This window comes from Tyto alba, unplaced genomic scaffold (genome assembly GCF_018691265.1).
Source record: "Tyto alba isolate M040663 unplaced genomic scaffold, T.alba_DEE_v4.0 Super-Scaffold_33, whole genome shotgun sequence".
Lineage (NCBI taxonomy): Eukaryota > Metazoa > Chordata > Aves > Strigiformes > Tytonidae > Tyto > Tyto alba.
The window spans coordinates 1,440,894-1,455,693 of NW_024881308.1; positions in this window are offsets into that span (position 1 = coordinate 1,440,894).

Genomic DNA, 14,800 nt, shown 5'->3' on the forward strand with positions numbered 1-14,800 from the left:
GCATGGAGCTGGTGCTCTCCTCCCCAGTGTACCAGTCCAGCTGCATTACCCCAGCCACGAGTGGGAGCCCCTTTACTATTCCTCATTTGAAACGAATCCTTCACTTTAAGCTGTCTCTTACAGGTTGCAGGGGACCTGTCTTTCCCTGAGCTGCAAAGGACAGAGCAGCTCCACATGTCTCGGTCTGGGGGATTTAAGTGCCAGGCCTGTACTGATTTTCTTCACAGCCCCATGTGGATGTTGCTATCGCTTACAGAATAACAAGCGGTTTTGAAAGCAATTGGATTTCACGCCGTATCTTCTCAGTCCTAGGGAGCTGCCTAATACCAACATGCATTCCTGCATGGGTCTCCACCCTTGGCTTTGCTGGCATCAACTGCACAATGCAACCTGTGTGCAAACACCTTGGAACAGAAGCTCAATAGCTGGCACATGGCTACAACTGCTGGGAGCAAGAGACAGGTCTTGCTGGTGATGGTGCAGATGCCCCAGCCCCATACTGAGGTGCCAGGGAATGCCTACAATCAAATACTGGCATCCTAAAGAAGGAAAGGTGGGCAAACCTTCGCCTGTGTAAAAGTTTTGCAAGTTACCTCAACCCTGAGGGCAGGTGAAAGGCCCCTGGTTTCTGTGGGCAGAGGATGGGAAAGCGGCAGGGAGCAAAGGGAGCGTCTGTGGGCCACCTCCACGGGTCCTGCTACCTCACCAGGCAGGCAGGGCAGCCCCTCTGCCCTGGGCAGCAGCTGCAGCCCATCAATGCCTCAGCCCTTGTTTTCTGCTGAGGACAAAAGCCATCAACAAAGTCCTAATTAAAAAACAACCATGAAGCAAAAAGCACAGATAATTGCTTTTTGACTGCAGAACAAAAGCCACTCCTCTGCCTAATTACACTGTGAAAATAAGAAGAATTTAAACAGGAATTATAAGTAATCACACAAGCGAAGAAATGGGAGAGAATGCCTATAGAAACCTGAATGCATGCCTGAGCACAAAGAGGAAGGGAACAGCTATAAGAGGGAGATGACAAGGGAAGTATTTAAGACTCATTATATCGAGCTAATCCTCTGCTCCTCAAGTGCCTTCCTCCTCAGGCACTCCAAGCAGCTTGTGCATCCTGGTGAACTGAAGCTCCGTAATACTCCAGAGAAGTCCTACAGGTCAAAATCATGGACTGCCTCTGGCAGGCAGGGAAACGCATTGCTCAGCAGCAGAATGAGTCACCCACCCACGGAGGCCAGCAACCCTCCAGTGCAGTCCCCACTCAGGGCAAAACGCAATTCTCCTACGTCATCCTTCTGCCTGAACCACAGCTGCCATGCTCTGCAGAGCAAGAGACCACACAAGGTCTCCTGAGAGGAGAGCTTCCCCATGGATGGGTGCTCCAGGCTCCCTCTGGGGTGGGCAAAGGCCAGATTCGTGTCTGGGAAAAGGGTCCCCAGAGATGGAGAACCCAGACGAGAGCCCAAGCCCTGCAGCTCACCTCATCCCAAGCCCAGGGCTACATGGTGGCCCACATGAAGTGAGCTGAGTGGCCTGTCTCCGAGATAGGTGGTGGGCCTGGACCACTGGCAGGGAAGAGGGAAAAAATCATTTTGTTCCTAGAATAATCAGTCGGGGAGAAAGGAAGTGAGGAAACTGGAAGAGGAAAGTAGGTGACATTAAAAATCTCAGGGTCTGCATTGAAAGAGTGAGTCTCATGCTTCTGAGGGCTGCATCAGGAAAGATGGAAACAGTCAAATTAATGTTTCCTCACCCAGAGGATAGCTAACCTGCAGAACTCCCTGTGCCAGGAGGTCCTTGCATCAAGTCCGAGGTGTCAGGCCATGGGAAAGCAGCATGGCACACGACAGCAGAGGGTGCCTCCTCACTGAGGCGTGGTCCGAGACCCAACCTGACCCCACTGAAGGGAAGACTCACTGTTGTTCCAAGGCCCCGGACTCCACTTGGACAGCTGGGTACCAGGAGAGCAGCGACACGGGGGAGGCACTTGGGCAAGAGGTAGTGTGTCCCAGCGGCCAAGGCACAGGACTGTGGTTCAGCCCATGGCATGGACAGCAGGAGCCTTTGCACAAGCCGTGCTGGCTCAGTCACCTCTTCCACAGCACCTGCGGATGCGGCTCCAGCAGCCTCGGAGGGGCAGGCAGAGCCCACCTGAGGAGCTGGGTGCCAGGAACAGATCACAGTGCTGTGTAGCCACGAGCTGTGCTACCGAGAACCTGCCATCTGGGCTAAATCCCCCGCTCGGGTCCAAACCAGCCCCAGGTGCAGCATCAGCTGTAAGGTTTAAGCCTGATTTTTCCAACTTGCAGTAAAGGAGAGGAAAGCGCTCTCCCTCTGAAATGCCGAGTACCACATGTGAATCAATAGTTCATTTCTTTCTCTTATCAGAGAGGACTGGGGAGGGAGAGACCATCAACGTGAGGAAATAAAAGAAAATGGAAATGACATGGCGACTAGATGATGTCTGAGTAAGACCTGAGATATCAGCTGGAGGTCGTTCACTCTTCGTGCTTCATGAAAACTGCTGAGGGACTGTCACATCACTATCAAATTCAGAGGTGCTGGGAGGTATGAAAGACAAAAGCCTTTTATCACCAGTAAGCACAGCTTTGTTGATCAAGGGGGTGGGAGCTCTGGATTGGGCCCATGTCGAAGATGCAGCCTGAGGCCACCAAGTCAGCAGGGAACAACTCTGCCCAGGAGCCAAGGCACAGCCGTGGCACTCTGCACCCAGCAGAGGAACGGCTGGAGCTTGTGCCCAGCACCACACATGTGGCTGTTGGGCATGGCCAGTGGTTATGGGGGACCAGATCCTGCTTCAGGTCAAATCCAGCAGGCCCGTGTAGAGCTGGCTGCATTGGGAGGGCCAAACTCAGGCAAGAAGATGAGGGCTTGGGACTAAACTGCCCAGGGACTGACCTTCTGGGACCATGGTGCTGCTCTCGGTGCCTGACAGAGAGATGTGTCCTGGTGCAGGACAGTACATACTATACCCATACCTATATCCATACTGTAGCCTACCCACTCCATAGTTCCAGCACTAAAACCCCACAGAGAGCCCAGACATGTGGCTGTAGTGCTGCCAAAGTGCACTTTGCTCCGAGGCAGGTCTTTTCTCAGCAGTAATGATCTCACCTTTCATTGACAAATCTCCACGGATTTCTAAAAGAAAGTAATTGCTTGAGTATGTCCCCCATCCCCAGAAATGATGAGGGGGAAATTGCTAGCCTGTGACTGAAGATTTTCCAGTGATAAAAGCAGCATCACAAGATCTGGGATGATGGCATCACCCAGCATCGAAGTCCCTGTTTTGCAATGGGCTGGCAAGCACGGCCAGCATGCACCAGTGGCTGCTCTCCCAAGGTTGCTGTGTCCAGGAGGCAGCTGGGGAGGCCCCTGTGCACGCTGCTGCACCCCGGCCCCGTACCGGTCAGTGACTCCATGGCAGGGCTAAAAGGCCCATCCAGTGCCACTGCTGGAGGGCCCAGCCATGAAGCCCATCCCAGCAGCAGGCATGTTTGGCTCCTGTCGGAAAGTCCATCAAGTTTTTAACTTCAGTAAATCCTGACCGCTAGTTTCCCAGTTAGCCAGACCAATAAGCTATAAACTCCTTTGTGTGTGTACAGCCATCACCAACCAGCCCACTGTTCCATGATGATCACCTCTGTCATTTGTAAACACAAATTACTCTGACGTTCTGTAGGAGGGTGCTGCTTCCCTTGACTCCACAAAGAACCAACTCCACCTCAGGGCAGCGCTTGCCCTGCGGAGGGGGAAGGGGAGCAAGCAGGAGGCTGGCATCTCCAGCTGAGGGAATTGGGGTCAGAGCTTGGGAGCACCCACGCCCACTTCACATCCCACAGTCTCACAGGTGCCATCTCATAGGAGATGATTTCAGTGTTCAGCTACCTTGCATCAGTGGCTGCTTTTGAAAACCCTGGACTAACTTGCTGCGCCAGGATACCTCTGAGGTGGCCAAAGGTAAGTAAGATTTGAGAGGAATCATGTCTGGAGCATCTGCCTTCCCCAAAATCACATGCTGTGCTGTATTTGTCCTCAGACCTCAGCAGAAGTCTGGGGTTGTATCAAGTTGTCCTGGTTTCAGCTGGGATAGGGTTAATTTTCTTCCTAGTAGCTGGTACACTGCTGTGGTTTGGATTCAGTGTGAGAATATGTTGATAACACACAGATGTTTTAGTTATTTTAGTTATTTAGTTTAAGTAGTGCTTATCCCAAATTAAGGAGTTTCAGTTTCCCCATGCTCTGCTAGCGAGGAGGTTCACAAGAAGCTGGGAGGGAGGATGGGCAGGAGAGCTGACCCAAACTAGCCAGAGGGCTGTTCCATACAATAAAACATCACACCCTGTGTATGAACAGCGGGGAGTTGGCCAGGAGGGGGAATGACTCCTCAGGCATCAGTCAGTGGGTGGTGAGCAATCACTTTGTGCATCACTTGACTTTTCTTGGGTTTTATTTCTCTCTCCTTTCATTATATTCCTCTTCATTATCGTAATAATTATTATAATTTATTATTATTGCTATTATATTTTAGTTTAGTTTAGTTATTAAAGTGTTCTTATCTCAACCCATGAGTTTTACTTTTTTTCGATTCTCCTCCCCATCTCACTGGGAGCAGGGAGGAGGGAGTGAGCGGCTGTGTGGTTGCTGGCTGGGGTAAAACAAGTGAAAGGTGGTGGAGGGTAGGAGGGGTGCCCACTAGAAGCAGTAAATATGTTTCTCTTGAAGAGGCTTTTTCTGCAGAGGAAAGCAAAATATCCAGTTAAAAAAAAAAGAAGTGAGGATAATGGCAACCAGCCAGTCAGGCTGTGGTCATCACTCTCTGAGCCCCTCTAACACTCTGGATACAACTCAGCACCTTGCTTGGTGGATCACTGTTAGCTGCAGTACTCTGACACAAGAGGTGGCTGCTGGAAAGGCACCATCTTCCTTGCTGCTCAGGCATGACATCTCTGCTGAGATGCTCTTTAACAAGAGCTGACAGCCACAGAGCTCCGTAGGCTTCTCGCTCCTGTGGGAGCCCACCCGGGCGAGACCTCAGCCCGCTTGGCACCAGCTCCTCCCACACAAGCCCCAGCACGGCCTGGAGATGGGCAGCGGGAGGCTGAGGAGCATCGGCCTGATCCAGCTGTGGGCAGCTGCAGTCCTGTCTCCCGGGCAGAAGAGTCTGGGGCCCAGGAGAGACAGACTCGCCGAGGACAAGGGAAGTCAGGAGCAGGGCTATAGAGGGAGTCTGGGGGGCCAGGGGAGCAGGCAGGTATGGGCTGGGAGGGGGAGGATGGGCCAGCCCTGGCTCTGGCAGAGGGGTTCATCCTTAAGACGAATCTGCCCCTCCTTCCTCCCACCCAAAAAGCTAGGGTTTGGGTTTACCTCAGGAAGGACCGATGCTATTTCTCTTATTTCTTGCAAATGTTCTTATGCCTCAGTAAACCAGCACTAGCTTACATAAGAGACCTCAGGGATATTTGCAACAGGCAAAGGCATTTGAGCATGCAGGAGGTATGTTTTGTAACAGTGCAGGCAGGCTGGGGTGCAGGAAGGGAGCTGCTGCAAAGAAAGAACAAGCACTACAGTTCCAGAGCTGTGATGGCATGTTTAGGTCCTTTTCCCCAGAGAAGAGACCAAAGAACAAGGGATGGCATTCTCCTTGCCAGCCTGTACTTAGACTGCCTCTGAAAGAGGAGAGTCTGTGAACAAGAGCTCAGAGGACTGTCATAGCCCTGAAACCTCAGGGTCTGTTTGACACCTGAGAGGAACTTTAGTCCACAGCTCGTGGTGCTTAGGGCCCAGAGCCAGAAAGGAATTGTCAGTATCAACTCTCCTTGTCTGCTTATTCAGCACAGCATCTCCTTCCTCCTCCCTTCCCTAAGCCATCCCTGCCGCCACACTTCCCACACATTCCAGGAAGCACCACGGCAGCTGGGTTAGAGGTACACTCCTAGCAGCAATAACCCGGTAGCATTTGTGCTAACCCTCAACACATCGCACCTATGGCTGTGGGACTTCAGGAAAACACCTATCCGACCTGTCTGATTTATTAAACAACTACTATAAAATCTTTGCCATGTTTCAGTTGACTCTGATACAGAAAGCCTGGAAGAAGCTCTAGGTATGTCCTAGGACTTCAGATCCGGGGGTGGTGGAGCAGAAGCATTTTATGGTTATAGGACTGGTAATACTGGTTATAGGATGTTTATAGGTTCCAGCACTTAGGTTACCTGGGATCATCCTCAGTTTCATGTGTGTAGGCCTATTGTCTGACCTTATTCCAGCCAAACCAGCAGGAATCCCAGACACTTTGACGTCAGGCCGGCCCAGAACTCTTATCAGGGAGCTGCTGAGCGATGCTGAGAGCTTTGGAAACTGGACCTACAAAACTTCTGTGTCTGGTTCTGTATTTGTACCAAGGGATTGCAAAGATGCCTGCCTACTACTCATTCGCTTTGTCTCTTTCCATGGTGATGCTTTGATGCTGGGACCAAGTCATGACAGCAAACTGGGCTCCTGCTGAGCAAAAGTTGACAACTAAGTTGACAACTAAGTAAGACCTTGTGCTGGACTGCTGCACAGGTAAATCCTCTTCCCCGACCAGATTTACTGTGCTCTTGGTACAAAGATAAAGACAGAAATGTAGTGCAAAAAACAAGAAGGACTTCTCCTCGAGCAGTGGCTGCATAATAGGTTGTTACAGGAGTGTAGATACCTTAGAGATCAGAGCATCTACCCCTCCACACTGACAAAGGATAAATATATCTAGGCCAGGCTTCATGGCTGTTTGTTCAACCTGTTCTTCAGATCCTTGTAGTTAATGGACTCCACAAGGCCCTTTGGCAGGCTGAGATATAAAAGCTATTTTGAACCTGCAGTAATGCACAAGGGTTATGAGCTGGGCTCTGTAGGCTGCAGCCAGGCTGCTCATGGGCACATTCCTCTGCAGTCCCTATAATTTAGTAAACAACAGGGAGGGTGGTGCTGGCAGGTGGAGGCAGTTTGCTCTTGTGGATGGGATCACTGAATTCCAGGGCTATAAAAACAGGACTTGAAGCCGAAATAAGGTGAAAGACTGGTGCATCAGTACCCTGGATAAAGTCCAGTACAATCTCACAGCAGAGGTGAAAGGAAGATTTAATTCCTGCTTATCTTCCAAACTCTCTGCTGTTTCTGCACATATTCTGGGCAAGCTTTAAAATCACCGTGCTTCTAAGGGGAGCTGTGGCAGTTGCTGAGCAAGAAATCTGCAGTAACAATCACCTGAACCCACTGGAAGAGATTATGACCCTTGCACCAACCACACAGTCCCTTGCCCTGCCCAATTTCTTCCCCACCCTTCTCTGCCTGTGGAATTCCCCTTACGCCATCCCATATAGTGTCAGAGGCGGCACACGCTGAAGCCATCACAGTGCACTGCACTGTGGTTTATTTTGTTTGCATATGCCTCTTAGCACTATAGATTTGGCCTTTGTCTTTGTTATTTGCATCTCCAATTCTTCCCCTACTAAGTACATTAGTTGCTATGGTAACAATTATTTCATTGGTATGAGTAATCTTCATGACAGCCACAAAAGCAGCAAAAAGTCAGTTCATATGCTGCACCTTCTACTTAATTCAGTTAGTTGCTAATTAGCTCTTCACTTAAAAGTGATCAAATCTCTGCCACCAGTAATCTATAGGGAAAAATAAAGAGTTTTGACTGGATGCTTTGATCATTTTGTGCTAACTTTGCATGAATCAGAGAAACCCAAGAAGTAGATGCTGGATCACTAACCACCATCCAGTCCCTCTGTGTAGGAGGAGCAGAGGGCATCAGCTGGATGTAGGAAGCACCCAGAAACTCACAGCATCAGCTCCTGAACCACTGAGCAAAGCAGAAAGGCCCAGCAGATCCCAGCATTACGGCGCTGACAAAGGCATTGCACCAGGGCTGGGAGGGTGCAGCACCCCAGCGCAGTGATTTGGGGACTCCGTCGGGGACACCTCGCTTGGGAACTCACCAGAGCTAGTGCAGTCCAGGCTGAGCAACCCTCACTTAGCGAGACTGGAAACCCTCCTCTTTTGTGCCAGGAAGGAAGTAAAAACTTTGCTTCTCACTATGTACCAAAATAATGGGTCTTCATATGATGAGAGAAAAAGAAGTACGTAGCAGTGGCCCCAGGACCATCTCTCTGCTGGGCATCACAACTAGCAGTTACCATCTGCAGCGATGACAGCTCTGGCTCTGATGGGCTGGACTCTGCTGTATGCTGTGTCAGATAGGGCCTATGCCTCAGCAACCCCTGGGCACCCGGTCTTCAAAAAATTACCCACTGTTTGCAAATCACCAGAGTTTATCCAAGGCTTTAGATTAATGAGACGTGATTAAACTTCCAAATCAGGCTCTCGTAAGATGTCTGATGGCTGCGCAGTGCCAGGATGCCAGCAGAACCACCCAACGCACACCAAGTGCTGCCTGGCTGCTCCCGGCTTCACCCACAACTCACACAGGGCCGCGGGCCTGACGTGCAGAATGGTTGACCTGCCCTTGGCTACAGCAAGCTCAGGGGAAATGGTGCTTTGAATCAAGTCCTAGCCAGGCTTGTGGAAGCCAGTTTAGATGGATCTGGGGGTGAGAGGCAAAGGGGAGTCTGAGCAGGGCATGTCCTCAGACTGGATGTATGTCCTCATACTTCTCATCTCAGCCCGATGAGAACTGGCTCATCTGAGGATGCTCCCAGATAACAGCCTGTCGCGGTTTGGGCCTGGTCGGCAGCCAACCACCACGCAGCAGCTCTCTCTCCCATCCCCTCCAGCAATGAGAAGGGACAGAGAGCCAGGTTTGGGGTTTGAGATAGGACTGGGATGGGGAAAAATTCCCCCTTTATGATCACGAGCAAAAGGCAGACTCATTAGGGCAAGAAAAAAGAACATACATTTATTACAGACACTAACAACACATAACAGAGTAGGACAGTGAGAAGCATTGCCACATCTTGAGAACACCTTCCCCCCACCCCTCCCTTCTTCCCGGGCTCAGCTCTGCTCCCGATATCTCTACCTCCTCCCCCAGTGGCGCAGGGACAGGGAATGGGGGGTGCAGGCAGTGCTGCCGCTTTCCTTATCCTCGGTGAGGGGAGTGTCCGGAACTTGTTCCCCCTGCTCCATCGTGGTCCCCCTCTCACAGGAGACACTCCTCCACAAACTTTCTCCAACATGAGTTCCTCCCGTGGGCCGCAGCGTTCCCCACACTGCTCCGTCATGGGTCACTAACTTCCTCCGACTGGATTCCCTCCCACGGCTGCAGCCCTTCCCGAGCTGCTCCGGCGTGGGACTCCCCCGCATGCTGCAATCCTCCCAGCGCTGAATTACAGCAGCGGGGCTGCCTTTTCCCACAAGACCCCAGCCTTCAGGCACAACACCTTGATCAACCAGGCAGAAGCCACAGGCCATAAATCAATGTCTGCTCCCCCGTAGATCTCCATGGGTGGCAGGGGGGGCCGCCCTGCCATCTCCCCACAGGATACAGGGGGGTCTCTGCTCCGGCACACCTCCCCCCTCCTTTCTTCCTCCATTCCTCCACTGACCTTGGTGTTCATGCAGCTGCCGCAACTCCTCCTCCCAATTCCCACTGCCCGTCACCACGTCCCTTCTTAAATATGTTATCGCAGAGGCGCAGCTGATGGGCTCAATTTTCCAAACAGAAGTGGAGCTGGCTTGGAGCTGGGGGAGCTTCGAGAAGCTTCTCACAGGGGCCACCCCTATAGCCCCCTCCCCTGCCACCAAAAAACTCCACCACTCACTCAACCCAGGACACAGCCTCACTATTTTCTCAAGTGCTACTGAAGGTGAGATGTCAGATGAGCACTTTTAGGTCTCTGGTAAGAGCTGATTATACAGAGCCAGGCTAATATTAGCAACCAGACAAGCTCTTTCATGTGGAAAGGAACAGGCAAAAAGCAGACTGGAAAAACTATCATGATCCCAAATCACTCCCAAAGAAGTTGATGTCTCCAGTGATCCATTCACAAGAATAAACCCAGGGAAGTCCCCTGGATTGTGATCAGCCATTGAGAGACTGGATATGCAGGCTACAACAGCGAGGACTGAATGTGTTGATGGATGGGACAGACTGAGCTGTTGTTTATTTCTCTTCTTTGTCTCTACACAGGGAGAGTTTACTGCAGCTCAAATAACAACACAGCAATTAATTCTTCCTGCTTTCTCTATTTGGCAGTCACTGCAGCAGGGAATTGATACCAACATTTCTGAAGGTCAGGAGCAGTGTTACACTCCCCTTCACCTTCCCCGGGAGCACCTCCTGCCCTAGCAGCCCTCTCTCCTTGGCCCATCCACTTGGCTTCAAAGGCAGCCCACCGCTTCCAGTACCCACAGGACCCTAACACGGAGGTTGTTCTTCCCCAGGGACTCTCACCCTGTGGAGTGCCCACGGGATGGTGGGGAGCTGCCTGCTGCCCAGTGCTGCACTCGGGCACCTCCAGGTCCCACAGGTAGCAGCATGGGCAGCTTGTGAGATGTTCTGTGGGTGCTCATCCCTGAGCAAAGAGCTTTATTGAGCCACTGCAATCAGAGAGGGGTTGCATTCAGCAGTGAACACTCAGGCTTGTAACTGGGCCAGGGGACAAAGGCAAGTGACAGCTCAGACAGGATTGGGGTGCAGCCTCCCCGGGGAATGGGAAACACGCTGCAGCCCTTGAGAGCAATATGCAGTGTACTGGGCTCATCTCCACCCCTGCATGGCCTGGGACCCTGCTTGCTTTTCCTGCATGTGGACACCTTTGACAGCCAGCCGGCATGGTAAGTGTGTCTGGAGCACACCATGGGCTTCATTCCATCTGCTGGGGATGGAGCCACTTGGGAGAGGACGACAGCTTCCCTTCCCACTGCAGGGAAACTGCTTCCAAACCAGTCCCTATGGCCTGCTGGCAATAGCACAGAAGTTTTGGGCAATGCGAAGAAGAGTGGTGACTGCAGTGCCCCAGCAATGGTGGACCAGCAGTTTGGGGCAGGGTATCAGATCCCTACCCTGCCCAGCACACCCCACACCTGCTGTTGACCAACCTCCTGGGGATGCCCACAGAGAATCAGATAATTCACAGAATATACCTCACCCCTTGTCTTTTCCATGTGACTCCTTGTAAAAAGGGAGTCTCCATTTTCTTTGTAGTCATGCTTTAAATACTAGAACATGGTGATAAGCCTCTTCTCACGGCTGAACAAACCCAATTCTCTCAGCCTTTCCTTACATGGCAGGCTCCCCAGTCCCCTGATCATCTTTGTGGCCCTTCTCTAGACCCTCTCCAGCCTGTCTACACCTTTTTTGTACAGCAGGGACCAAAACTGAACACAGTATTGCAGGTGTGGCCTGACAAGTGCTGAGTAGAGTGGGATAATAACTTCTTTATCTCTGCTGGTGATGCCCTTGTTGATTCAGCCCAGTAGCCCCTTGGCTTTCTTTGCCACTGCAGCTCACTGTTCACTCACATTGAGTTGCTTGTCCACCAGGACCCCAGGTCCCTTTCCACAGAGCTGCTCTCCAGCCAGGTAGATCCCAGTCTGTGCTGCACTCCAGGATGATGTTTTCCCAGATGCAAGACCTTACACTTGTCCTTAATGAATTTCATAAGGTTCTTGTTAGCCCACTCTTCCAGTCTATCCAGGTCTTTCTACAGGGTGGCTCTCCCTTCTGGATGGTACCAAGCTCCCCACTCAGCTTGGTACCATCAGCAAACTTCATTAGGGTACACTTGATCCCATCATCCAGATCACACTTACAGAGACATTAAACAGCACTGGGTCCAATACCAGTCTTGAGGGACACCACTTGTGACAGGTGGCCAGTTTGAAAAAGAGCTACTTGCCACCAGCCTCTGGGTGCAGCCTGTCAGCCAGTTCCCCACCCACCACACAGACCAATTCCTTAGACTGTAATGTATCAGATTCTCTAGTAGGAGGCTGTGGGGAGCTGTATCAAAAGCCTCGGAGAAATCCAGGTAGACAATGTCCACCACTCACCCCACATCAACCGAATAGGTTTGTCATGAAAGGTGATCGGGTTTGTCAGGCACAATTTGCCCTTGGTGAGTGCATGCTGGCTTTTCCCAATCACATGCTTCAGTTGACTTGTGAGGATCAGGACATTGTGACATCAGGAGGATTTGTTCCATAACTCTCCCAGGGAAAAGTTATGGAATAACTATAACTATAGCCTCCCCTTGGAGGGAGGCTAAGACACATTCAGAACAAGAAAGGGGTCCTAGATGTGCTCTCTGCAGCAGGAAGAGCACTCACCCAGACGTGCACAGAGGCACAAGACCCGGTGCACTGTTGGGAGCTCTCTGGTGCACTCTCCACTGCCTGCTGCCGGCACCGCGTGGGCCGTGACCACCTCTGCTGCAGGAAGGCAAAGGGACCATTAGCACCAGACTTTGCTGACACCCAAATCAGAACCCGTGGCCTTGCTGGGGTGTTTGGACTTCTCTCTCCCTCTGGCTCCATCTCAGTGCTCCCACCACAGACTCAGCAGGACCTTCTGCATCACCTGGAGCGCAGTTGGCAGCGAGTGGGTTGAAATCAGGAGCATGTGCTTGGCTGATCCCATCCCACCACGTGCGATACAGCATCCACACGCCACCTACTCCCTCTCCCACCATGTACAGCTCTCTCTCCTTCCACTGCCCATGTTTTATTAATGAGGCCTGTTGGCTTTGCCCTAGTCCCAGTGAGCCAGGATGCTCTTTTCAACCTGTAGACCTTCAGAGCAAGAGCATCACCACTCACAGGGATACTCCATCAAAGGCTCCTGAAGTACACGGCAGGCAGAAATGCATCAAGTTTTATCCGTTTTCCTGGATGAGGGGAAAGTATTTATTTCCCTGGTTCTCACTCTCCTGCCTAGTTTGTGGAAAAGGCAAATCCATCCTTTGTGCCATTTATATCTGTGTCTGGTGCTCAGCTCTGATCCTTTGGGATGCTACAGTCACCCCAGTCCCATGGGAAGCTCTGCATGGCAATGGCCTTCCACGCCCATCATGTTCACCAGTGGACTCTCCTCTCCTCAGCACATACCTCAGGAGGCAAAGACATAGTAAAGATGTTCAGGAGGTCACAAGCCTGGCAATCCATGAATCCTGAACAAGAGATCTCCTAGATTGTCACCTCTTCTGGCTGTTACTCTATCTTGCTTGCTTTTTATTGATGAGAAACATGCTTCTCTAACATGTGCTGCTGCCTCTTCAAAGACTTTGAGATGTCCTGGGATCAACACCAGCCAGCTGGTGGCTGGAGGGACCACAGGCTCCTCTAACAGGTCCTATCTGCTTGGTACTGAGGATGAGCACTGGAGCTACTCTGGTCTGGCTGGTTTTTTCAGTCACATGGGGAAATCAATGCTTTTCACTGTCAGCAAATGGCACCCCTAGGGAGATACTCTTGGAGAATCTAAGACATGCAAATTGCTTCAGAGATAATGCTGTGGCTGCTGCTCCAAGCCCATTGGGAGAGAGAGCAGTGGGGATGGAAAGAGAAAAACCCATGTCAGCTGGTTAAATCAGAGGCTGATTCAGCAGCCAACAATTATTTGTTCAGAAGAACTCCAAAGAGATCTCCAAAGAGAGTTTGGGAGGACCTCAAACCCTCTAATACAAAGGGCCTGGTCCCAGACAGAACAAACCTTTTGCTGGCAAAGAGATTTGAAGGAAAAAAGCCTTATATTATCCCCAGGAGGAGAAAACTCACATTTTGCCAGCTAACTGTCAGGTTTCTCTTATTGACCTTGCACAGCAAACATCTTTTTGTCCTGTGGTTGTATAGCACTGTGGATTACAAAGTCACAGCCTATGCCTGGTCTTCCAGCATGCTGCCAGCATCCAGGGGGCACGGAGAGAGCACAGACAAGGTCTGCAAGTGTGAATTCTTTTGCACTAGTGACTATCACAAAGTGGTCCAGTCCTGAAACGTGGGCTGCTGCAGGAGGAAGCCCAACATGCCAGGAGCAGCACAGATTTCAGTCACCACTGGTCCAGTTCCCTCGAGACTGAAGGACAACTCAGAGGAGGAGGCTAAATGCTTGCAAATGGGGCAGTGTCAGGTCAAACAATCTATTTTCTGTCCCCTCCCAGCGACTCCAGCATTATTAGAAGGTGCTGATGTCTCCAGATTGATAAACAAGAGCAGAGGAGCTGCAAGGGAAGGTCACTAGGAATCACATGCGAGACAGACTGATTGCTTTTTCATATTGCCAAGTGAGGCATTTCGTTTGTGAAGTGTCACCTCCTGGGCTGAACTTTATCCTTATGTACACCTCAGGGATATCTTATCTCGGAGAAGGTACATGATACACAGAGTGCAGGCCACTTTCTGACTTGCCTTCCCACAGCTCTCCCTGTCCAGGCGTGGGATGAAATGCAGCCACACCTTTACAGAGTCTCTATTGCCTAAACAAAATCAGCTTTTATTTCCTGCAGTCCCTACAGACAGCTGAATGTGTCTTCAGCTCTAATGACATCACTTCCCAACCCCGCACGCTCTCCTTTCCTCCTTCTGTCCCTCTATCTGCCTGGCTGTACCCATCTGTGCAGTGTTTCATACAGGGACCATAAATCAGGGCTGCGTTAAAGTCTGGCCTCGGGCAACTTTAAGTGTATCCTGGGAGGTCAGATTTGCTGTAAGGACTTGAAGGCTCAGATTCAGCTGGCCAAGTTGCACCTAAATCCCTTATTAATTGCTCAAAGTTTCATTCCCAAGGACTACTACACAGAGGTGGAAGACAAGACATTTAAGAGGCTTTGAG